Raw genomic sequence first — 23,781 nt, 5'->3', positions numbered from 1 at the left:
TCATTTTTAGTGCGAGGAAGCAAAGCCAAGCCAAAAAAGTAAGCTCAATTAAATAAATGGCCTCTCGCCACGAGGAGAGGGAAGCAGCAGGGAAAAGGGACAGTTCGCCAGGAAAGAGACTGAGAAAGCACAGAGTTTTGGGAAATATAGTTTGGGAAGGTGAGGAGCCCTATGCCAGAGAATTCAAAAGGCCCTGCCCTAAACTACACTTCCCAGAATTCTGCTCAGCATCAGAAAGCTTCAATCAGGATAGGGGCGAGATTTGTTCCTCCGTAAGAGCAGCCAGTCAGAGTTCCAATAAATTGTTGAATCTATTTCTAGTAAATAAATCTCTGTGCTGGGCTGGGAAGAAATCCCTAAGTGGAAGTTCTCTTGGTGAATATGAGAGGCATTAAACAAGATAGCTGCCATGACCTTTTTTGTTTTAAAATGTTTTTGTCAAAACTTTGAAAAAAAAATCTCTAAAATCAGTAGATGTGTGAATATTTCTGAAATTTGGGGGAAATGATCTGTTATCTTGTGTCATTGTACAGAAAATTCTAAGAGATAGTTATTGAGTTTTTTAAAATGTTGTTTATTAAAAAAAATTCCTTAAAAATCTGTGGATAAGTGAAACATTTTGAAACTTGATGGGCTAAAAATGGTAAATTTGTTCTACCACTGCAGCAAGTTCCATCCCAATAGCTGTAAAAATGAGGGAGAAAGGAGCCCCTGAAGTTTCCCCACTTGAGCAATTACTATAATAAGAAAAGCAACAACATTTCATAACTTTCGTTACAGTAATGAAATTTTTATTAATGATCCTTTAGGAACACTTTAGAAATGAAATGCAGGTGCCCCTAATTTGGCAATGGCTTTTGAAACATATGTCAAACAGCACTAGTATATAGTCAGAATAATATATTAAATTTGGTCAAGAATTGTGTTGTTCAATCCTGCTTCAGCTATAGCTTCTATTTTGTGTGGGTCAGATGTCTCCTGTAATCTATGCCCAGTTCTGGGCCCCACAATTTAAGAATAATATTGGCAAGCTGGAACATACCTAGAGAAGGGCAATCAAAATGATCAAATGTCTAAAAACCATGAATCCTTATGAGGAATGGCTTAGGGAGCTGAATACATTTAATCTGAAGGAGATAAACTTATGGTATGATAGCCATGTCTAAATATTTGAAAGGGTGTCACATTGAGGAGGGGGGCAAGCTTGTTTTCTGCTGCTCTGGAGACTAGGACATGGAGCAATGGATTCAAATTTAAGGAAAAGAGATTCCGCCTAAACATTAGGAAGAACTGCCTGATGGTTATTGCTGTTTGACAGTGGAATAGGCCGCCTTGGAATATGGAGACTCTATGACCATCTGTCAGGGGAGCTTTCATTGGGCACTCCTCCATGGACTGGATGGACCTTGTGTTTTCTTCAAATTCTGTGACTCTCTGTTCCTGAGGCATCTTTAAGGACAACACCACATATTGTGAATTCCTAGAACATGGGATTTTGAATCGGAGCTAGTGTCAAACACTCTGAGAAGTTGAATCCACTTGGGCATCAAGTATAAGAGGTAAAACTAGCAGTGTTCGAAAATTATGCAGCAGCTCCTTCAGCAGGGACATAACACCACCCAGAAAGCAGGTTTCTTACCCATTTTTAGATTTGAGAGTTATCAATTCACAGAATTCCACCAGGACGTGGAACGTTTTGCCTTATACTATTGATTACATTTTCTGCATAGAAAATGTTTTTCCCCAAGCACAGAACAATTCTCAAACAGAATATTTGCAGTTTGGAACTAATTGTGCGCAAAATTCGCATGTAGCTGTTTTGCACCAAAAAAGAAAAAAAAAGAGAGAGCACTTTTTGCACTAGAATATTCCAAAGCAGAAAAGTTAATTTATGAAGAAAAAATGTGTTTTCTCTGCAGAAAATGTTTACTGTGGCGCAGACGGGAGAGCAATGAGTCACTGACCAGGAGGTCATAAGTTCGAGGCCCGCTCGGAGCTATGTTTGTTTGTCTTTGTCCTGTGTTAAAAAGGCATTGAATGTTTGCCTAATATGTGTAATGTGATCTGCCCTGAGTCCCCTTCGGGGTGAGAAGGGCGGAATATAAATGATGTAAATAAATAAATAAATAAATAAAACCCTAATTACATTTTCTGCATAGAAAACAGTAAGTATGAATCCTCATAAGGGTCTTGGGGTATAGAAGGTGTTGCCTTATCCAGCTCAGGGACAAAGGTTAAATCACTCCTCAAGTGATAGGAAAACCATACATGAGACACTCCTTTCCTGTCATCCCAGTTGGACCAAGCAGAAGGAACTGAGGATGAGTTTTCAATTGATTAACAGTTGAGCCACCTGATTCCCAAATCCAAATTCTTGTCTATATGACTATGACTGTTATCAATAAAAGTTATCACTTTGTTTGCTCCAAATAATAATTGTAGTGTGCATTATTTATAGGGAAAGCAACATGGATCAGCATGGTCTCCCATGGCTTGGAGTATATCCACCTTTTTTCTCAACCAATTTTACATGCAACTTCATGTTATGTCTCATTATAATATTGACTTTGAAAATAGTAGTTGAAGAAAGCAAGATTTAAGTTTAATCTCACGGCGGGGTAATATTTGTGTTTGCCTCTGGCTGCTTTCTTTCTCCCCACCCAGTCCTATCTTTCCACTCTCTGCTCCACTCATTTTTTATTGTCAAAACTGTCAAAAAGAAATTAATAGCTCAGATGGTGGGAGGTGCCAGATACGAAATCAAAAACAGAGGAGAAGCTGGTCTTTCATCCAACAAGGAAAAGACGCACCCCCCCCCCCCCAAAAAAAAAAACAGGTAAAGATAAATATTCCCCTCTTTATATTTTTGGTATGAATTGTACTCCCCTAGATAGCAAACAATTTGTAAAGATATTTTTACAAGGCGCTCCAAGGTTGGTGGATGCCTTCAAGTAACGTCACTGAAGCAATTCCCTGTTACTGGCAGCAGGACAGGGCTTGCTGGGATAGAATCCGGAAACTGGAACTCCTTCCATTCAGCAGCTTGCATCCGAGAACAAGTGAGTGTGGATCCATCAGCGTGCAAACACTGGTATGTAAGTATAATTCAGCAAGCGTACTGAATGCACACAGCTATACTAGTTATTCACATTTACACCAAAGAAGCCTGGCAGCTATGAAGCTGTCAGCTAGGACTGTAGTTTGGCGGCTCTGAAGCTGTTGAGCTACAAGTCCTCATTTTGTTTGCATACTCACTTTCACGTTCTCCTGCATTTTGAGATATTTAAATCTCAGTTGGTTATTATCAAATGTATGAAGAACTCTGCCCAGTCCAAAAAGTTTTTAAAAAGCAAAACAGTAGCAAATGTGATTCTTAGATATCCCTAAACAGTACCTGCTCTCTTTGCTTAGAGAAGGCTGCTGACTTTCTTCTTGCAGTGTTGCTTGTTTTGCTCTAATGCTACTTCTGTTGGGCTCAAGCTAACCTCACAAGTTTTGGGTGGGTGTTGATGGATGGAAACTTGAGGCAGAAGTCACTAGGAGTAGTATAACTGATTCCTGTATCCACAGAGTCTATATCCATGAATTCAGCCATCAATGTTTTAAAAATAATGTTTAAAAATCCAAAAAGCAAACGTTGATTTTGCCATGTTATATATGGAATAGTGTTTTACTCTGACATTATATATATAATGGGGCTTTAGCATCCTTAGATTTTTTTTGGGGGGGTCCTGAAGACCCAGTGGATACCAAGGATCCACTGTATACATCTTTAGGATTATGATTTCATTTTAACTATCATGACATCTCATGGGATTGACAGAGGGATATTTGGGTCTCGACCAAGAGAGAAAAGTGGGACAATGATGATGATGATGATGATGATGATAATTCTTAGTCAGAGTATTCCAGTGCTTTATAGGCTGAAGCCTTAATTCAGTTTGGTATTATCAAGCAAAATGATCTACTGCATTTTGAGTTTTGAAGCTCTTTTTCTAAGTTGTCCACTGAACAGTTACAATAATGAATTCCTGATCTTTTACATAGAATTCCATGTGCTTTGATAGTTGTCAACCAACCAATGGTTAGGGAGGTAGGTTATCTCTAGGCAGGAAATATCCTAGACATTCCTAATCAGTTCAAAGGCAGATCAAGGAATGGGGATCCAGCCTGTGCTAGATGAAGTTATTCTCCCTCTGAAGAAACAGGCTTTCAGTTTGATCATACTACTGAACTCGGACTTTGCACATTTAAAAGTAGTGTATCAAACATGCATGTTCCTTGAGACACTGGATTTGACCATAATGGTAGATGCTTGAGTTTCATCCTTTTGGATTGTGGCAACATGCTCTATGTGGGGCTGCCTCTGAAGGGTGTTTGAAAACTTCGACTGGTCCAAAGAGTTGGGACCAGAATATTAACTGGGGCTGGGTACAACTACCTTATTGCAATAGCTCCACTAGCTACTAGTTTGTTTTGGGATGCAATTCAAAATGTTGGTCATGAGCTATAAAGCCCTATATGGCATAGATCCAGGTTATTTGGCAGAATGCATCTCCTGCCCACACCTTGAGATTCTCAAGACAGGCCGTTCTTTTGGTTCTGACCACCATGGAAAACATGATATACATACTCTACAGACCTTCAGGAGAATTGGATGAAAATGTTCCATCATTGGTACATTACGCCAAAAAAAAAAATGGAATAATGTACAAAAATGCTTAAAATTTATGTTGGAAATGCAAAAAACAAGAGAGAACATTCTACCATGCTTAGTGGACCTGTCTGGAAACATTAAAATATTGGAGACAAATACATGAGGAAACACAAAAAATATTAAACAGGATATTTCTGATGAAGTCAGAGTATTATCTTGTAGAACTAACTGAAAGTATAAAGGACTTGAATAAGAATGACGACATTTTATTAACTTACATTATGACGGCGGCAAGGATGACCTATGCAAAATATTGGAAACTGTAAGAAATACCATCAAAAGAACAATGGCTAGAAAAAATAGATGAAATCTATGATATGGACAGATTGACCTTCCTGTTAAAAGAAAGTAAAGGAAAAATATTAAAAACAACAGATTGGAAGAAATATGAAGAATATAGGTGTGGGGGGGGGGGGGAAGCAAAGGTCTAGAAAATAACTAAGAGTTTCTGCGAATTCGAATATGGATGAGTCTAGAAAACCCTGAAAAGAATAAATTTAACAGAATAATAACAACTTGAAGAACAAAGAATGGAAGACTAAAATACCCTATACCCCGAAACCTTCCCTCTCCCCCCTTCCTTCCTTCCCCTATTATCATACTAGCTTCTAGAACTTAGATACCTAGTTCCCCCCTCTTTCCTTGTCATACCTTTTCTCCTCACAGATTGTACTTTTCCCTTTTATGTAACGCACTCGAAAATCAAATAAAATTATTTTTAAAAAAAGAAAAAAAAGAAAACATCATTGGTGGGAACATAAGAGTGGGCCTTCTTGGTGGCTGCCCCTGGATTTTGGGATTTCCTTTTCAGTGAAGCCAGAATGTTCATCACTCTGTTGTCCTTCTAGTGGCAGACAAAAACTTTTCTATTCAGGCAAGGTTTTAAAGAAGGAAGATGTATAGAATAAACTGGGGAAGGAGGTGCATTACAGCATTTCAATTATTTTTTTACTGTTTTTCAGTGCTTTAAACAATTCAAACTAATTTGTATGTTTAATTCTCTTTTTATATTTATATATTGTAGATTTTAAATTGCATTGTTTTTTAAAGTTGTGAGCAAAAAGGAAAAAAGGAAAAGTATGGTATATATTATACTTTAAAGTAAGTTATAGTAGCAAAGTTCCATGTCAATAGCAACAAAGTTCCATGTCAATAGCAACTCAAGTGATATAATCACATATATTATGACTGTAATATCAGTTTATATATTCCAACTGTACAGATAAGTACATATTTCAATGTCCAATTTTAACAAATATAATCTTGATAATATTCTCAAGGTTTGTGATACTCTTCTTCAAATTCGATCATTCAAAGTAAATCAAAGTTCCATGTCAATAGTAACTCATTCAAAGTAAATCAAAGTTCCATGTCAATAGCAACAAAGTTCCATGTCAATAGCAACGACTGGTCTCCCGGGTATGCATCCAGTTTTGGTGACCTTCTTCAGGTAGACCTTCTTCAGGTAATCCTGGAGTTCCCTCTGTTTGCTTTAGGTAGTATATCTTGCTGCTCTGCTGTCTTATTTCTTCTCATAGAAATAAATGTAAATTGAGTCAAAGTAATACAAACCATACTAGAAATAGACATGTATAATACACCCCAATAATATCTTATATAGTATACAAATATCAAGATTCACAACAAAAAAACTTACATGTCCTTGGAGGATCCTTACATGTAGTATTCTACCTCAAGTTGCGAGCATTCAGTAGTAGTTCTGTAAAGACTTAAGTATTTTTTATCCCATTATAAGAAACAGGTGAAATCTAGCCTATTGTTTAGGCCTTGTGGGGTTAAGGTCTTCAATTTGTGAATCCAAAAAGCCTCCCTGCAGAGGAGTAACTTCTTGATGTCAGTGTCAATTGAAGTCTGTAGTTTTTCTAGGGCAAGGTACTTAAGGTCGTTACAGGAATGAGTGTTGTCTTTAAAGTGTAAATACAGTGTGGATTCTGTGTTTCCTTTTCTAATTCGTTGGAATATGTAAACTGATATTACAGTCATAATATATGTGATTATATCACTTGAGTTGCTATTGACATGGAACTTTGTTGCTATTGACATGGAACTTTGATACTATAACTTACTTTAAAGTATAATATATACCATACTTTTCCTTTTTTTCCTTTTTGCTGTATATAATAGACATCTGTGCATATAGCTTTTAAAGTTGTGAGCCAGTTTGCATCTTAATTTAAAAGATAAAAGTGGGATACTACTGCTGCTACTAACAAAAATAACCATAATTTCCCCTGTAAGAAGATAATGATTCCCCAATCCCCGGATAAATATCAGAATCTGACCCATCTTTGCTTTCTTTCTGCTTCTAGGGCTTTGAGAAGTAAGGCAACTTTCAAGCAATGAGGCCCTTCTGTTTTATTATAATTTTTTCAATGCTCATGGCTTCATCAGGTATATTTCAGTCAAAAGTTGTTATGTTTTGTACTCTGAGATGTTTTGTCTTTGATATTTTTATCTTTCTTCCTTTTATGTATTCTACTACTTTATATGAACAATATCTGGAAGAAAGTTGCTCTTGTTATTACAGTAGAGTCTCACTTATCCAACATTCTGGATTATCCAAAGGATTTTTGTAGTCAATGTTTCCAATAGATCATGATATTGGTGCTAAATTCGTAAATACAGTAATTACTACATAGCATTACTGTGTATTGAACTACTTTTTCTGTCCTATTTGTTGTATAACATGATGTTTTTGTGCTTAATTTGTAAAATCATAACCTAATTTAATGTTTAATAGACTTTTCCTTAATCTCTCCTCATTATCCAACATATTCACTTATCCAATGTTCTGCCGGCCCGTTTACGTTGGATAAGCGAGACTCTACTGTATGTGCCATCACAACATCGCCTGATGCTGTCCATCAGCGATGTTTAGTACATTTGGCTTCTGTCAACTGTCCACAGTTTAGTACATTTGGCTTCTAGTGAGAAATTAGGCTTGGTTTCTTCTTGAAGCCATTTATTTATTTTGAGTGGCTTTTTTTTTTGGCAGACAGTGATAGATTTAGAGCTGTTCTGCAACATCCCAATTTTAAATGAGTCGATTCTCTTCCTGGCAACTCTTTTTACATTTCAGCTTTCACACCCATACATGGAAATCAGCTCAGTCTCAATGTATGAGATACAATTTGTCCTTCAGTTTAATTTCTTTCACTACATTATCCTACACAAACAACCTCTAAAGAGTCACACAGTCCCAAACTCTGTAGAATTTTCTGTCCTGGCAAATGGAGATCAAATCAAGCCCGAGCTACTACTAGAAGCCAAAACCCAACTGAGGCTATTGTACTCTGGATAAATGATTCATCATGTGGCATATCCCACCACAAAATATGATGTTTGGTAGAATAGGGGGACAAAGGAAAAGAAGAAGGTGGGTTACAGAAGACTTGGTATGTATACGGCTTTCTACAGTGTTACGAAAGTAAAATAGGTATGTAATTTTCTCTTAAGGTCTGAAACAGACAAAGTGGAATTAAAGAGAACACAACCAGGACCAAGGAAATGTCTTCATTATGTGTGAATTGTAACTTATAATTCAGCAGCTGGGTGGCTGAACTATGGTTGCTGCATGCAAGTTGCGAATAGTCAGGTAGCATAATTTGCATATTACACAGATTTGTATGATATGCAAATAAAATACATTATGAAAATATTAATGCTATGCAAACGAATCCCCTTAATTGTTGCTCTTGGCAGGGAGTTGGACTGGATGGCCCATGAGGTCTCTTCCAACTCTATTATTCTATCAACATAGGCTGCTTAGTCTATAGCAGTAACACTCTGAATTGACACCAGAGGTGGCCACCCGCTCTCTGCCCAACCCATGGCAAAGTGGCATCTAGCCAGACAGAAACTGGTTTGGTCCTCCTGGACTATTGTCTACCTTTTCCTGTTACTATTGCTGCTGCTGGATGTTCAGAGAGCTTTGATAGATCTCTTGGCTATCATGAGCATCATGTGCAGACATTGGTACTGTGCAGTTCCTTAGAAAAATATATTACCTCCTTCTCAATGGTCATGCAGGTGTCTTTGCTGATGAGCCCATGGTGCCCATAGAATCATAGAATCGTGCCCATAAACTCTCCTGGAGCCCTGCAGTCATCCAAAAATGTTGAACGGAGCAATATAAGGCAGACCTATTCCTTTTGCCACCTGTACAGGGAAAAAAGGATAATGGCAGTGGTTTGGGCAGACAGTGTAATTTATTTTATATTTATGTATTAAATTTATTTCTGTTCCACCTGTCTCCTGCGCCTTAAGTGACCAAGTAAAAAAGAGCGCCTGACAAAGAATTTTGGACATAGAAGCTCAAAAAGATATAGCTACTCTCAGTGGGGTTGCCAACCTAAAATGGCTGAGCCAATATAAATGTACCTTCCAAATTGCCAACTATCTAAAAATCCAAATGCCAAAACACTTTAGGGAGGTATTTACTCGAGATATTTATTTATTTATTTATTTATTTATTTACAGCATTTATATTCCGCCCTTCTCACCCCGAAGGGGACTCAGAGCGGATCACATTAGACATATAGGCAAACATTCAATGCCTTTTAACATAGAACAAAGACAAGACAAACATAGGCTCCGAGTGGGCCTCGAACTCATGACCTCCTGGTCAGAGTGATTCATTGCAGCTGGTTGCAGCTGGCTTGCTCTCCAGCCTGCGCCACAGCTTGATCCGCTTGATACAATGGTTAGATATGGGAGATTTAATAACATCCCTTATAATGAACGGTTCTGTATCTGTGGAGCACCTGAAATTGAGGATTTGGCACATATATTATTTGACTGTAAATTGTTCAGAAGGTGAGAGATTTGTTCCTTGGTCCATATATCAAACGGACAATGCACTGGGAATCGCACAGCAGAACAACATATTTTATGTGCGGTCAAGATCCAAAAATAACATATAAAACGGCTCTGTATTTGAGCAAAACAATTGTTTGAGATCCACATATGTGGGGCTGATTGGGGTAAATTGTAGGGGTGACAATGAATTATGATGTACACACTCAGTTTTATCATATTTATTTATTGTATTGTTACAAGTGTTTAATTTAATTTTTGTATAGAATGTAATCATCGGGTCTTTTCAAGCCTGGTTGTTTAGCTTGGTACTTTGATATGGCCTAAGGGCTAATCAATAAAATGTTCTTCTTCTATTCCACCTTTCTGCTCATAGCATGACACAACCCAATGAATGCACTGGATTCAAAGCCCTCCCCAGAGGATCTTGGATTTCTAACAGATTCATAGAGAGAGTTACGGTCCTCTAACTTGGCCCAAAACCATATGGGGCTTTCTAGGTCAAAACCAGCTCTTTTTCCCCCAAAACATGTTGGCAACCAGAGGAGCTGCTGCAACAGCGGAGTTGTCAATTCCCTGTAGCCAGCCTCAGTTAATAATCTGGCTGTGGTTTTTTGTGTGTGGAGCAAATGGAGTTTCAGAGCACAAAATGGTTTAGACAGAATCCAGTCATGCCAAATGTGGGTCTGCCCAAACACTGAAGCATTTCTCAACTTTCCTTAGCATGGAGCTGAACAGGTTTAACCCAGCTTACCACAAGATAAGGACCAGAAGTTCTCAGCCACTCTGGTTTTTTGTGCTGATGTAGAGAAGCCCTCAGATCTTTGGCCCAAGTCTGCCAAACCTGAACTAGGCTGTTCTTACAGTCATAGGGACATCATAAATTGAAGCAGGAGCATTAGGAGCAACAACAATGGATTGAGTGGAAGTCTTCTGTCCTTCAGTTCTCAAGTCTTTGGGCAACTGATAGGTGAAAGTTTTACCTGCAAAACGTAGCAGAGGAAGATTGCTGCAGTGATCCTTTGCTTGAGTTGAATTGGTCCTCTCCTCATAGTGTTATCTTTCAATGACAAAATGTGGAGTCTCTCAGTACCTTTGATCCTCAAGACAATGGCACAGGACTAGAGTAGAGATATAGGGACTAGATGGTATTTTGGTATCTTTGATGACAAAGCAATACCCCAAGACCTTAGGGCCCAACCAAGAAAAAGTGAACAGCTGCAAGTTTTTCAGCACTTTAGATGTACAGCTATGCTATAGATTTAATGCAGTTTGTCACCACGTTAACTATCATATCCCCATGCTATGGAATACAGGGAGCTGTGAGTTTACAATGTATTTATCCTCTTTTGCTGAATAGTGCTGGTGTATTACCAAATTACGAATAACAATATTACTGTGTGGTTAATAAGAAGGAATAAATAGGAGCCCCGGTGGCGAAGTGTGTTAAAGCACTGAGCTGCTTTAACTTGCAGACCGAAAGGTCCCAGGTTCAAACCCCGGGAGTGGCGGAAGTGGCTGCTGTTAGCTCCAGCTTCTGCCAACCTCAGTTCAAAAACATGCCATGTGAGTAGAGCAATAGGTACTGCTCCGACAGGAAGGTAACGGCACTCCATGCAGTCATGCCGACCACATGACCATGGAGGTGTCTAAGGACAACGCCGGCTCTTCGGTTTAGAAATGAAGATGAACACCAACCCCGAGTCAGACATGACTGGACTTAACATCAGGGGAAACCTTTACCTTTACCTTATAAGAAGGAATATGGAGAAAGGGTGGGTTGGTAGTAGCAAAGCAGTGCCTCTACTGACATGTTTTGGAAAAAAAATGCATATACCACAGTCTTGTTTATCAGATTCCTTGAAAGCCATGGCCAAAATATATTTGTCTCAAAGATACTACCAGATCCTTTCTTACCCTGGCTTTTTTTCTTCTTATGCTGAACTAGCTTAACAAGACCCTGACATTTTTATTTTCCCTTTTCTCTGTGTAGGATTTTCTACCAATATTCACAGGGCTAAGGACTGTAAGGTGGCTAATGGCATATGCAGGCTTTCAACGTGCCTGCATTATCCTTGGGAACGCATTGGAAAATGTGGAGACAAAAGGGTTTGCTGCATAAGGTAAAAGCGAAAGTCCTGAAAGTAGCAGAAGTCACTGAGATATCTTGGAGCTAGGACCCATGTCTAAACACAACATCCATTTATATTCATATACACCTTATGGATACAGCCCAAATGAAATGTTATATACAACATCTTAAATGTTGTTATATACAACATCTTAAACGGAAGCATCAGAAAGCAATGATGTCACACTCTCATACACTCATGTGGACAATTTTGGATTTGGGAGTATTCCAGATTTTGGAATTCTGGATAAGCAATGCTCGGCCTTTATGTTGAGTCTTCCTTTTAATAACCCTACATTATATGATTTTATAGTCAGATATTTGTTACAGTTTAACACGGGCCCATCTACATGGACCATGTACCCTGAAGAGAGTAAGAATTCGCTCTGTGGCTTTACATGATGCAAAGCACTATCTTGACTCTAATTTGGGACAAAGCCACTTAACACAATTTTGCTACACATTGGGAAAATCTGGGGTATGTTCCAAAATTTCCCTGAAGCTTTAAAGAAGCCCTGTTCATCTATACTGGCCCCAAACCTCATATTGAACCAGAAGTCAAAACTGGGTGTCTGGATGATGTCCAGGGACATCCAGAGCTTTGCTTAAAACCTGTGTTGCAAATATCATGGGTTTCAGCAAAACTTTGGAACAGACCCACAATTTGGAGTTAGCTTGGAAAAAGAACTGGCTCCAAAGCAAAATCAGTCGGCTGTCCACAGGGACCAATGCCATCATCCCCTTTCCACTGTGCTATTTCCAGCTGCAATTGCTGATGTCAATAAAGGTGGCCACACCACCAGAGAGAAAGAGGAGGGAAGGATGTTATAATTTGAGACAGAGTGTCTCAATAGCTCCACTGAATCTGGGATCAGTAGGAATATTTCAGCCCCAAATATTGGTGGACGTGTATAGGAGTCCAAAGTTTTCTGGAGCACTTATGTGCTTCTTTATTCAATATGAAAACTCTCATCTATTCCCATAAACTCTCTTCTCCTTGCAGGAAAACCACAGAGAAGCCATATCATAAGGCTCCTTAGGACATATCAGAATAAATCATGCTTTCAACACTGCTCTAATGTGACTAAGTAGCAAGCCTGCACACCTGCTTCTGAAGAAAAAAGCGACCAATGGGAGAAGATGTGAACAATGATCTTGCTTTGTGTTTTTAATAAATGCTTTTATTTGCTGGCCTTGAAAGGAACAGTAAGATGAATAAAGAATAATCAGCTCTGGCATCTCTCTTTGGTAGTAGTCATGCTTATGGGTCTTTGCCACAAAAGAAGACATTCATCTAAAAGAGGTCTTTAGGTCACCATAAGAAAGACAAATCCTGAAATATTATCATGTGTAAAAGAAGACTTGCAGTCCTTCAGGGATATATGTATTTCATTCAGAACAAAACCAAACAACATACTTAACTCTTTTAAAAAAGATTGGTGACCTTTTCCACATTGGAGCTGTTCAAAATCTCCATTCATTTCTTAATCCGTAAAACTCAATAAAGTAAAAAGATGCATTTGAACATTCTGGGAACCAAATAATATAAAGACTGTCTTATAATACACTTGGGGTTGTATCCATTGCTTCCTTTGTTTCCCTTGAAGGGCTTTTAATGTATCAGAAGATTCCAACAATGGAAGGAGAATACGCATATAATTCGGATTTTGTATGGCAGTGTAGAAGGGGCCTCAGTCTTCCAAAATCAGGGATATACCTGTGGATTACAGAGAAGTGTACAAAAGTGTATATTACTTCAAAACCTAGGGGATATTGTTGTCTTATTGGAATGTTTTTAGGATGCTTAATTCTAAGCATACTTCTTCAATTTGAACAAGACTCACAAAGATATTTGCTATGAGGTCAAATGGGCACTTCCTTCATACTTTAGGTTACTGGGCTTATAGTATAGAAATTGACCAGTTTAGTTTGGTTCTTCCAAAGAGGAGGCTTAGGATTTCCACATTTGAAACTAAACCATGATTCATGCCGATTAGTTTGAGTGACAGATTGGTGTAACCTGTTTTAGACAAAAATACTAGCACTTGAAGGTTTTGATTTAAGAAGTGGATGGCATGGTTATTTATGGTATGATAAGAGAAAAGTAGGAAAAAATGGAAATCATTTCACAAGAGCATCACTAATAAAAATCTGGGAAATTACAAAAGAAGATTTTATCAAAAAACACCATTGTGGATATCTTCCATGGAAGCCCAACAAAGAAGAGAAATAGGGTGGGACAATTGGCCAATACATGAGGATATTCTTGAAAAACAATTGGATACTTATTCCTTAAAGTCACGAGAGGAAATAAATTTGAAATATAAAAATGTGTCCTGGTTTCAATATATACCATTAAGGATTATTTTAATAAAGATAAACAATTAGGTTTCTCAGAAAGATTCCATACGGGATAAAATATTAAAGACGAATATGAAATTGATTACAAAAATATATAAAATTCTCCTGCAATGGTCAACAGAAATTGAGCAAGTAAAAGATTGCATAACTAAATGGGCCACCAATATTGGACACAATATAAAAATGGAAGATTGGGAAAAAGGTTGGCATAAGTAATTAAGATATACATATTCCTATGATTTAAAGGAAAATTGGTTTATTTATTTTGTGTCAAAAGCATTGGTACAGCAAATACATTTCAAATAATGGAAATAAAATAAAAAAGAAAAGAAATCACAAGCAACAAAATAGTTTTGGACCAAAAGCGGGCAACAGCAACCACATTGTCTGTAGCTTTAAACAACTCCTCCTCCGTACATGAGGCAGGGCATTGTGGGCAAGCATACATATGCTGAGTTGTTTGTTCAGCTCCACAGTCACACAAGGTGGAGGATTCCTCCAGGTAGTGCCACCTTGTCAAGTTGTCTTTTGATCTGCCCACTCCACTTCTGAGTCTGTTCAGGGACTTCCAAGTTGCCCATTCCTGGTTTGCCCCTGGAGGAAGACCCTCTTGAGGGGCCATCCAGTTAGAATTGCCAGGTTTAGCTGCCCAGAGGGACACCCTTGCTGTTGCTGGAGGAACATCAAGAGGAGTGGTGGTTCTCATGAAGCCCTTCCTTGATTTGAGTCTGGTGGGAGGAGGCTGATAGTCATGCAGTGGGTGGCTTTCACAATGTTCGGCCTTTTTTCTCTCACCGTTAGCAGCAACTTCCCGTCACACGTCAGGAGGGGCAATGCCAGCTAACTTGTAGAGTTTATCAACAGGTGTAGGTTTAAGGCATCCCGTGATGATTCTGCATGTTTCATTCAGTGCTATGTCCACCTGCTTTGCATGGGCAGACTTGTGCCAGACAGGACAAGCATACTCTGCAGTTGAGAAAGACAAGGCCAGGGCTGATGTTCTTATTACTTGTGGGTCTGCTTCCCATGCGCTGCCAGTCAGTTTCCGCAGGATGTTGTTGCGTGCAGCTACTTTGTGCTTGGTGTTCATGCAGTGTTTCCTATATGTTAGTGTTCTGTCTAAGGTGACACCAAGGTATTTAGGATGGAAACAGTGTTCGAGCTCTTGGCCTTCTCAAGTAACTTTCAGTTTCCTGTTGGCTTCGCGGTTACGTAGGATTTTTTTTTTCGTGTCAGGAGCAACCGAAGTTGCTTCTGGAGTGAGAGAATTGGCCGTCTGCAAGGATGTTGCCCAGAAGACGCCCGGATGTTTTTGATGTTTTACCATCCTTGTGGGAGGCTTCTCTCATGTCCCCACATGGAGCTGGAGCTGATAGAGGGAGCTCATCCGCACTCTCCCCAGGTGGGATTCGAACCTGGCAACTTTCAGGTCAGCAACCCAACCTTCCAGTCACTTAGTCCACTACACCATCTGGGGGCTCCGGTTACGTAGGTGGAAAGCGCACACTTGTATCTTGGCAGGGTTAGGCTTCAGGTGGTTCTCTTTGTAGTAGCTGGAGAGATCTTTCAAGGCATTGGTGAGTTGCTTTTCAACTGTTTCAAAATCTTTTGCTTGTGTTGTAAGGCCAAGGTCATCAGCATATATAAAGCTCTTTGTGAGTGGTGGTTGTGGCTGATCGTTCGTGAAGATGTTAAATAAGGTTGGTGCAAGAACGCTGCCTTGGGGTAAACCATTCTTTTGCCTCCTCCATCTGACTGAACATATCGAGGAAGGCTACGAGAAAGGCTGCATCACGGGAACAGTTTTTATGGACCTTACGGCAGCCTATGACATGGTGCAACATAGAAAAATGCTGCATAAAGTCTACCATATCACCCGGGACTTTGACTTTACAAAAACTGTCCAGACCCTCTTAGAAAACCGCAGCTTCTATGTGGAGTTTCAGGGCCAGAAAAGCAGATGGAGGAGGAAAATTGGTACAAGATGTGGTGGTATATGACACAGAATAAACTAGCAAAATGTTATAAAAATGTACAACCAAACGGTTGGAAATGTGAAAAACATATAGGTACTTTCTACCATATGTGGTGGACTTGCGAAGAAGCGAATAAGTTTTCGAGAAACATACATGAAAGAATTTAAAAAACCCAAACTAAAATTGAAGTTTCAAATGAAACCAGAATATTTTTATTAGGTATAACAAATTAATTTTTTAAATATTTACAAATTATTTACATACTTTACCACGGAAGCTAGAATAGAATATGCAAAAAATTGGAAAATTAAAGAAATACCCAACATGGAAGACTGGGTTATAAAAATTATGGACATTATGAACATGGACATCTTAACATATCACCTAAAAAACCATTAAGCTATTTCAATAAAAAATGGATTGGAAATGTTTTAAACACTATATAAATTCAGATAATAGTAAAATATACATTTCATTACATACAAGTTGTGAACAGAGGACTTTGAAAAGAAGGAAGACTATTAGGACTATCCCAAGAGGAAACGACTGGAAGTCAACAATCACCCCTGTTCTCCCCCCTTTCCCTTTTTATATTTACTTTTATAATTAGTTTTATATAAAGAAGAAAAAGAAAGAACTGTATCACTTTTCTTATATTTTATTTTATTGCATTTTTTCTATTTTTATTCTTTTTTGTGTTTTCTTTTCTCCTGCTCTCATTCCTACTATTCTATAATTGAATTGTTCCACCACTTTTATTGTAAAAGGAAAGATAGCACTTACTATTTTTTTCTTTCTTTCTCTTTCTTTCTCCACTATCTTATTATCAATAAAAATGAATTTTTAAAAAGCTGTTGTTTGATAAAGTATTTAGCTCCTTTTGGCCGTACGCATAGGACTTGAAAACAGTGAGTGAACAGGAAAAGGCCCCAAGTCACCCAAGCCAGGACTACTTTCTCCTAAATGGCCTACTCCTTCCAATTGCCACAAAGGAACCCTATCTGGGTTGAAGCCAACCAACAACCAACAAGCAGCAACCAAACAGCCAACCAACCACCTTGTTAGGTAAATGAGGAAATTTCCTTTGCAGAACTCTCTCGCCCTTGGTGTAGACTTAGTGCTGTGACAATGTGTATGCCTCAATGCAACATGTGGGAATCTGGAACACTTTAGGAGGATGGTTTGTGAGAATTGAGATGCTGGTAGAATATATGTAGTCCCATGCAATGGGCACGTCAGTGTTGAAAGGTTGTAGTTTCGTAGAATTGTTTGAGTACAGAATTCACTTTGTAACATTACTGGTGTTCTTTCCATTGAAGAACTCCCTCACAGTTGGTGAAATAGAAAGTCTGGAATTCTTATTAAAAACATAAAAATTGAAAGGGTGAGTGATGAAGTACTTGGTTGAACTACCAATGGGGCAGCTTTTCTAGCAGCATGACACTGGCGTGTACCACATAGATTTGGAAACAAATGTAAAAATAATCTTGTAAAACATTGAAAGTCTGGAAGAGATATCCTGGCAGTGTGAAATTGCCGTGCTCCACATGGGCTGTATGACAGCTTGTAAAAATTGTTGTGCAAAACATTGAGAGGCTGGAAGACCTCTCCTGGCAGTGTGAAACTAACGTGCTTGTAAAATGTCTAGTTTTGTGAACATTTAAAAATTTAAACATTGATGTTCAGCTCTGGGAACCCCAGGATGGGGAAGTTGGCTTTCTGGAAGACCAGCTATTCCATTGAGGCAGGGTCCAACATGTTCCGCCGCACTGTGATGACATCTCTAGCCAGGCTGAACACCCTCTCACTCTGCATACTGGTAGGTGGACAGCTGAGGCATTTCCAGGCAATCATCATCAGATCCGGCCATACTTGGCTACAGATCAACCAGATCAATTAGATAATGGATTGCTGACCAGATCCTCTACTGGCTCCTACCGGTAGCAATTTATGGAAGCCAAGTAAGTCTGCCTTGCAGGTATGGGTGGATGACAACCCATCAAGCATTGCAATGGTCTCTTCAAAGAAACCGGTCCCCTCCTCTTGCTGCTGCTGCTGCCACCACCTAACAGCTGTGGGGACATATGGCACCTCCCAGTTGTCGGCCCTGCCGCTCATGCTCGGGGTGACTGGCATTGCTATTGTGCTACTACCAGGTGTGCCAGGTACTACTTCACCTACTTCTCTGATTCTGAGACAGTATGTGTCCCTTACCAGTGAAACAAGTTTATCCTTCCATTTTGCAACCTCTTTGAGACAGACAATATCCTTTATGCACGGATTCTTCTGACAACATGTGCATCTCACGGTTTAACAAAGGGTCCTGATAGCAAAAGTCAACTTCTTCACCACCTCCTGAACCTGGGGTGTCACCCAGCCAGGGCTTCAAGCATATGCCTGCCCCCTAACCTATCCAGGTGTTTCTTCAGGCATAACACAAGAGGGACCACCTGGCTGAGAAAGGCTCTTGAAGCAGAAACGGTCTCGGTGGAGTTGAGAACGGATATGAGCTGGGAAATGTTTTCCTGCTCCTGTTTGCATTGCACAGCACTGTTGAACAGAATGTTAAGAGTCTGGGGTTCTTAGTAGAGTTGTGGATATGGGGTTCTACAATACAAGAACAGGGATTCCCACAAAACATGAAGCATATCTTGAGAAGCAATCTTTGACAGCAATAGGAGTCCTCAATAGATGGTGGACTACACTCCATTGGATACTTTCAAACAATGGTTTATAGTCTTTTTTCAAGAACACTTTAGGTGTGTGCTTCCTCATGGCAGGGGATTGGTCTAGAGGGTTCTTTTGATTCCTTTCAGTTATACAATCAGGGTTCTGTTTTCCATAATACCAGGGACACTACTAAAAAAATAAAAAAAATCATAACACAATAACTCTAGAGGAAGACACTTAAGATCAGGATAATGTTTTTAATGGTCACGATTTGTACAAAAGTTTAAAAGTCAAGAACAGGTAGTCCCCAGAACAATTAAACATAGTCAACTACAGGGAGACACAGTTGCATATATTAGGAAAATCTGAAGTGGATGTGGCATTATCTTCATTGACATATGGTAAGCAGAAGTAGAGATCTCTTTAGTGAAAGATCCTTGAGTCTATGTATCCTCTTGGGAAACAATGAGTATATTTACATGTTTCTGTATTTTCTTTCTCTTGTTAGTGAAATTGTGATCAACAATATTGGCTACCATGAAGATATATTACATAGCTGTCTTGATTCCCTGCATAACTTTCCTCATTGCTCCTGGTAAGTTCTGTTTAAACTTTATGGGGGAAATTAAAGGGAAGTTTATAATATTGTGGACATATTTCTTAGATAGATGTGCATGTTGGTTGGTTGGATTGAGAAGGGTAGTAACAAATTAAATCTCTGTTGGATAGTTAGGTTTTCAAAGATGGTTTCCAAGCCTGACTTGAACAAACATTCAAATTCTTGATTTTTTTGGTGGTCCATAATAAAAAGGGTGATCCTTGATGTTGGTATTTGGTGTTAAGTTGACTTCTCATAATTGTGACTATGAATGAGAGATCTCCAAGAGGTCCAGGCTAATTTATTTATATTTATTTATTTCAATTATTTATACCCCGCCCTTCTCACCCGAGGGGACGCAGGGCGGCTTACAAGTGGCAATTGATGCCGTTACACTGATATACAATAAACTAAAATGATTAAAACAGTTAAAACAGTCATAAAATAGTCATAAAATACAATATACAAAGTTTAAAACAATGCAAAGTGCTTATGCCATTCATCCACCAGATGTTATACAAGAGCTGTAATTCAGACCGCGTCGAAGCCAACACATGCTTATTCTTCAAATGCCTGCGTACATAGCCAGGTCTTCAGTTTTTTTCTGAACCCCAAAAGGGATGGGGCCTGCCGAATGTCACTGGGGAGGGAGTTCCACAGCTGGGGAGCCACCACCGAGAAGGCCCTGTCTTTCGTCCCCACCCGCCGTGCCTGTGAGGCGGGTGGGACCGAGAGCAGGGCCTCTCCAGAAGATCTTAAGGTTCTTGTGGGCTCATAGGGGAAGATACGTTCGAACAGGTAAATTGGACCAGAACCGTTTAGGGCTTTGTAGGCCAAGACCAGCACTTTGAATTGGGCTCGGTAGCATATCGGCAACCAGTGGAGTTGGCTTAACAAGGGAGTAGTATGCTCCCTGTAAGCCGCCTCAGTTAACAATCTGGCTGCCGCCCGTTGTACTAATTGGAGCTTCCAGGCCGTCTTCACAGGCAGCCCCATGTAGAGCGCGTTGCAGTAATCCAGCCGGGATGTGACCAGAGTGTGGACCACCGTGGCCAAGTCAGACTTCCCAAGGTACGGGCGCAGCTGGCGCACAAGTCTCAGTTGTGCGAAGGCTCTCCTGGCCACCGCCGAGACCTGGGGTTCCAGGCTCAGCGATGAGTCCAGGAGAACCCCCAGACTGCAAACCTGTGTCTTCAGGGGGAGTGCGACCCCGTCCAACACAGGCTGTAACCCTATACCCTGTTCAGCCTTATGACTGACCAGGAGGACCTCTGTCTTGTCTGGATTCAATTTCAATTTGTTAGCCCTCATCCAGTCCGACACAGCGGCCAGACACCGGTTCAGGACCTGAACAGCCTCCTTAGTGACAGGTGGAAAGGAGTGACAGAGCTGGACATCATCTGCGTACAGATGACACCTCACCCCGAAACTCCGGATGATCTCTCCCAACGGCTTCATGTATATGTTGAAGAACATGGGGGACAGTATTGAACCCTGCGGGACCCCACAAGTCAATGGTTGTGGGGCCGAGCAGGTGTCCCCCAATGACACCATCTGGGATCGACCCTCCAGGAAGGACCAGAGCCACTGCAGAACAGTACCTCCGAGCCCCATCCCAGCAAGGTGCCCCAGAAGGATACCGTGATTGATGGTATCGAAGACCGCTGAGAGGTCCAGCAGAACCAGCAGGGACACACTCCCCCTGTCCAGCCCACGGCCTAGGAAAAACTCTAGATCCATTCAGCTTCTGGACAATATATGACATACTGTTCAGTCATCATAAGATCATAAATGGGATGTATGACCTCATAAATCATAAAGAGATTTTCCTCTCTTTTTATAGAATGATCTCTTTTAGACACCAGAGACAGAATGCAAATTACTGGGCTGTAGCTTAATTTACCATTGCATGTTCACAATTTAGGATGAACCTACACTGTAGAATGAATGCAGCTTGACACCATTTTAACTGCCAAGGCTCAATGCTGTGGTATCCTGAATGTCATAGTTTTATACATTCTTACCGACTAATGACATTCTTACTGACTACATCTCCCATGCTTCCATAGCTTTGAGTCACGACAGTTAAAATTGTGTCAAACTGCATTAATTCTACACCCCAAGACAAAGTGTAATGTTGGGTTTTAGAGTTGAACTAGAATTTTGTGGCTTCATGATTAGAATCCATGAAACCCACCGAGCCATCTTAAGCATATCACGCGCTCTTCACCTAAGAGGAAGACAATGGCAAACTTCATTCGAACAGATCTTTTTAACAAGGCCTTATAGTACCACCATTATTTGGTGTTAACTTGAAGACACATGATAGCAACAAGGTGTTTAGCACTTACTACTTACCTAACTTGTTCAGTAGGCTTCCATGGCCGTAATGCAATACAGTTTGAAGGAAAAAGAAGAAATGTTTTTGACTTATCAGAAGGTACAAGAACATTGTTTTCCAGCAGTAACTTAATTTCATCCAAAGAAACGTCAAAAATACAGTCTGGGCTTCTATGATTCCGTTAATCCACCTGCTACATGGATGTGTTTTTTTCCTACTACCTTCTGCTTTACCAGGCATTGTTGTGTTTTCTGTTGAGTCATATTTCTCACGAGATGTCCAAAGTACAACATGCTCAGTTTTGTCATTGTGGCTTTCAGTGGGAGTTCAAGCTTGATTTATTTTAGGGCCATTTATTTATCCTTTTGGTAGACCATAGTATTTAGCTAGTATTTAATTAAATATAGTATTTCTGCATTTTGTTGAGGGGCAAAATTGACTAGCCCTTCTTTACATCTGCAGGGAACACAGAAGAGATCGCAGATACTATGGCGTGTTTCAAGGCTCAAGGCGACTGTGTAAAAAAAGATTGTGTTCTTTTAAAACAGATTGGCACTTGTGATCGTCAATTGCTGTGTTGCAAAGGGTAAGTAATATAAAGAAACTTTACATATGTCTTTTCTTATCCCAACTCCTGAATTTACCCTCTCCTCCTGATACTAAAAGGCAACTCATAAATCAGGACCAAACAGATGGAATCTTGTTGGTACCTTATTAGTCTTGAATTTCTTCTGTAGAACAGTAGAATATTTTGGTCTGATACACAATGTCTCTGTTGTTGTTGTTGTTGTTGTTGTTGTTGTTGTTGTTGTTGTTGTTGTTTGCTTTCAAGTCATTTCTGAGTTATGTTTATGGACAACAGTTAAACAGGCCTGTTTACAAACAATGGCTATGTCTTTGTGTGATATATGATGTTATTTTATGTGATGTGTTTAATAATGTTTAATGTTTTATTAGGGGATGGTCAATTTTGATGTTTTATACTGGTTGATTTTTTTTATCGAGGGCATTGAATTGTTGCCAACACTGTGAACCACCCTGAATCCCCTTCAGGGTTGAGAAGGGTGGTATATAAATACCGCAAATAATAAATATGTTGATTTTAAGAGGATACTATCACATAGTTCTGGGTCTGTGGTGTCCCCAAAGTCATCCAGTGGATTTCATAGCCAAATGGGGATTCAAATCCTGATCTCCATAGGTTTATTTATTTATTTCGTGTCAAAAGCATTGTACAACAAATACATTTCAAATAATGGAAATAAAAAGAAAAAGAAATCACAAGCAACTAAATAGTTTTGGACCAAAAGCAGGCAACAGCAACCGCATTGTCTGTAGCTTTAAACAACTCCTCCTCCGTACATGAGGCAGGGCATTGTGGGCAAGCATACATGTGCTGAGTTGTTTGTTCAGCTCCACAGTCACACAAGGTGGAGGATTTCTCCAGGTAGTGCCACCTTGCCAAGTTGTCTTTTGATCTGCCCACTCCACTTCTGAGTCTGTTCAGGGACTTCCAAGTTGCCCATTCTTGGTTTGCCCCTGGAGGAAGACCCTCTTGGGGGGCCATCCAGTTAGAATTGCCAGGTTTAGCTGCCCAGAGGGACACCCTTGCTGTTGCTGGAGGACCATCAAGAGGAGTGGTGGTTCTCATGAAGCCCTTCCTTGATTTGAGTCTGGTGGGAGGAGGGTGATAGCCATGCAGTGGGTGGCTTTCACAATGTTCGACCTTTTTTCTCTCACCGTTAGCAGCAACTTCCCATCGCACGTCAGGAGGGGCAATGCCAGCTAACTTGTAGAGTTTATCAACAGGTGTAGGTTTAAGGCATCCCGTGATGATTCTGCATGTTTCATTCAGTGCTATGTCCACCTGCTTTGCATGGGCAGACTTGTGCCAAACAGGACATAGGTCAATGATCAGACCACTGCAACACAGTAGCTGTACTCAATTCAAATTTGTGGAAGTAGATTTCACATGAGTACTGATATGGGCACTAATGAACATACACTTTCACACTAATGAATATTCAGTTGCATGCCCAAATTTGGTTGTGAATATTCACAATTCAATAATGGGCAATTGGACATTTAGTATGTAACTCATGGAGTAAAAAATTGCTCTCCATGTCTGAGATGTAGGATCTCTGCTTTTCA

General features: G+C 39.8%; 1 long non-coding RNA gene across 3 annotated transcripts; it reads left to right on the top strand.

The window, feature by feature from the left end:
• The first annotated feature begins 2,849 nt into the window (after window positions 1-2,849).
• Window positions 2,850-12,922, top strand: LOC103280089 (uncharacterized). Of its 3 annotated transcripts, none has more exons than XR_507163.3 (4): window positions 2,850-3,095; window positions 7,048-7,129; window positions 11,547-11,676; window positions 12,688-12,922. It is a non-coding gene; the product is annotated as an uncharacterized LOC103280089 (long non-coding RNA). The 3 variants fall into 3 exon arrangements; XR_507161.3 differs by having other exon boundaries at window positions 2,855-3,091; XR_507160.3 differs by lacking the exon at window positions 2,850-3,095 and adding an exon at window positions 6,294-6,610.
• Window positions 12,923-23,781: the final 10,859 nt, after the last annotated feature.

The sequence above is a fragment of the Anolis carolinensis genome, chromosome 1 (genome assembly GCF_035594765.1).
Source record: "Anolis carolinensis isolate JA03-04 chromosome 1, rAnoCar3.1.pri, whole genome shotgun sequence".
NCBI lineage: Eukaryota > Metazoa > Chordata > Lepidosauria > Squamata > Dactyloidae > Anolis > Anolis carolinensis.
This window is presented reverse-complemented; position numbering and strand designations above follow the sequence as displayed.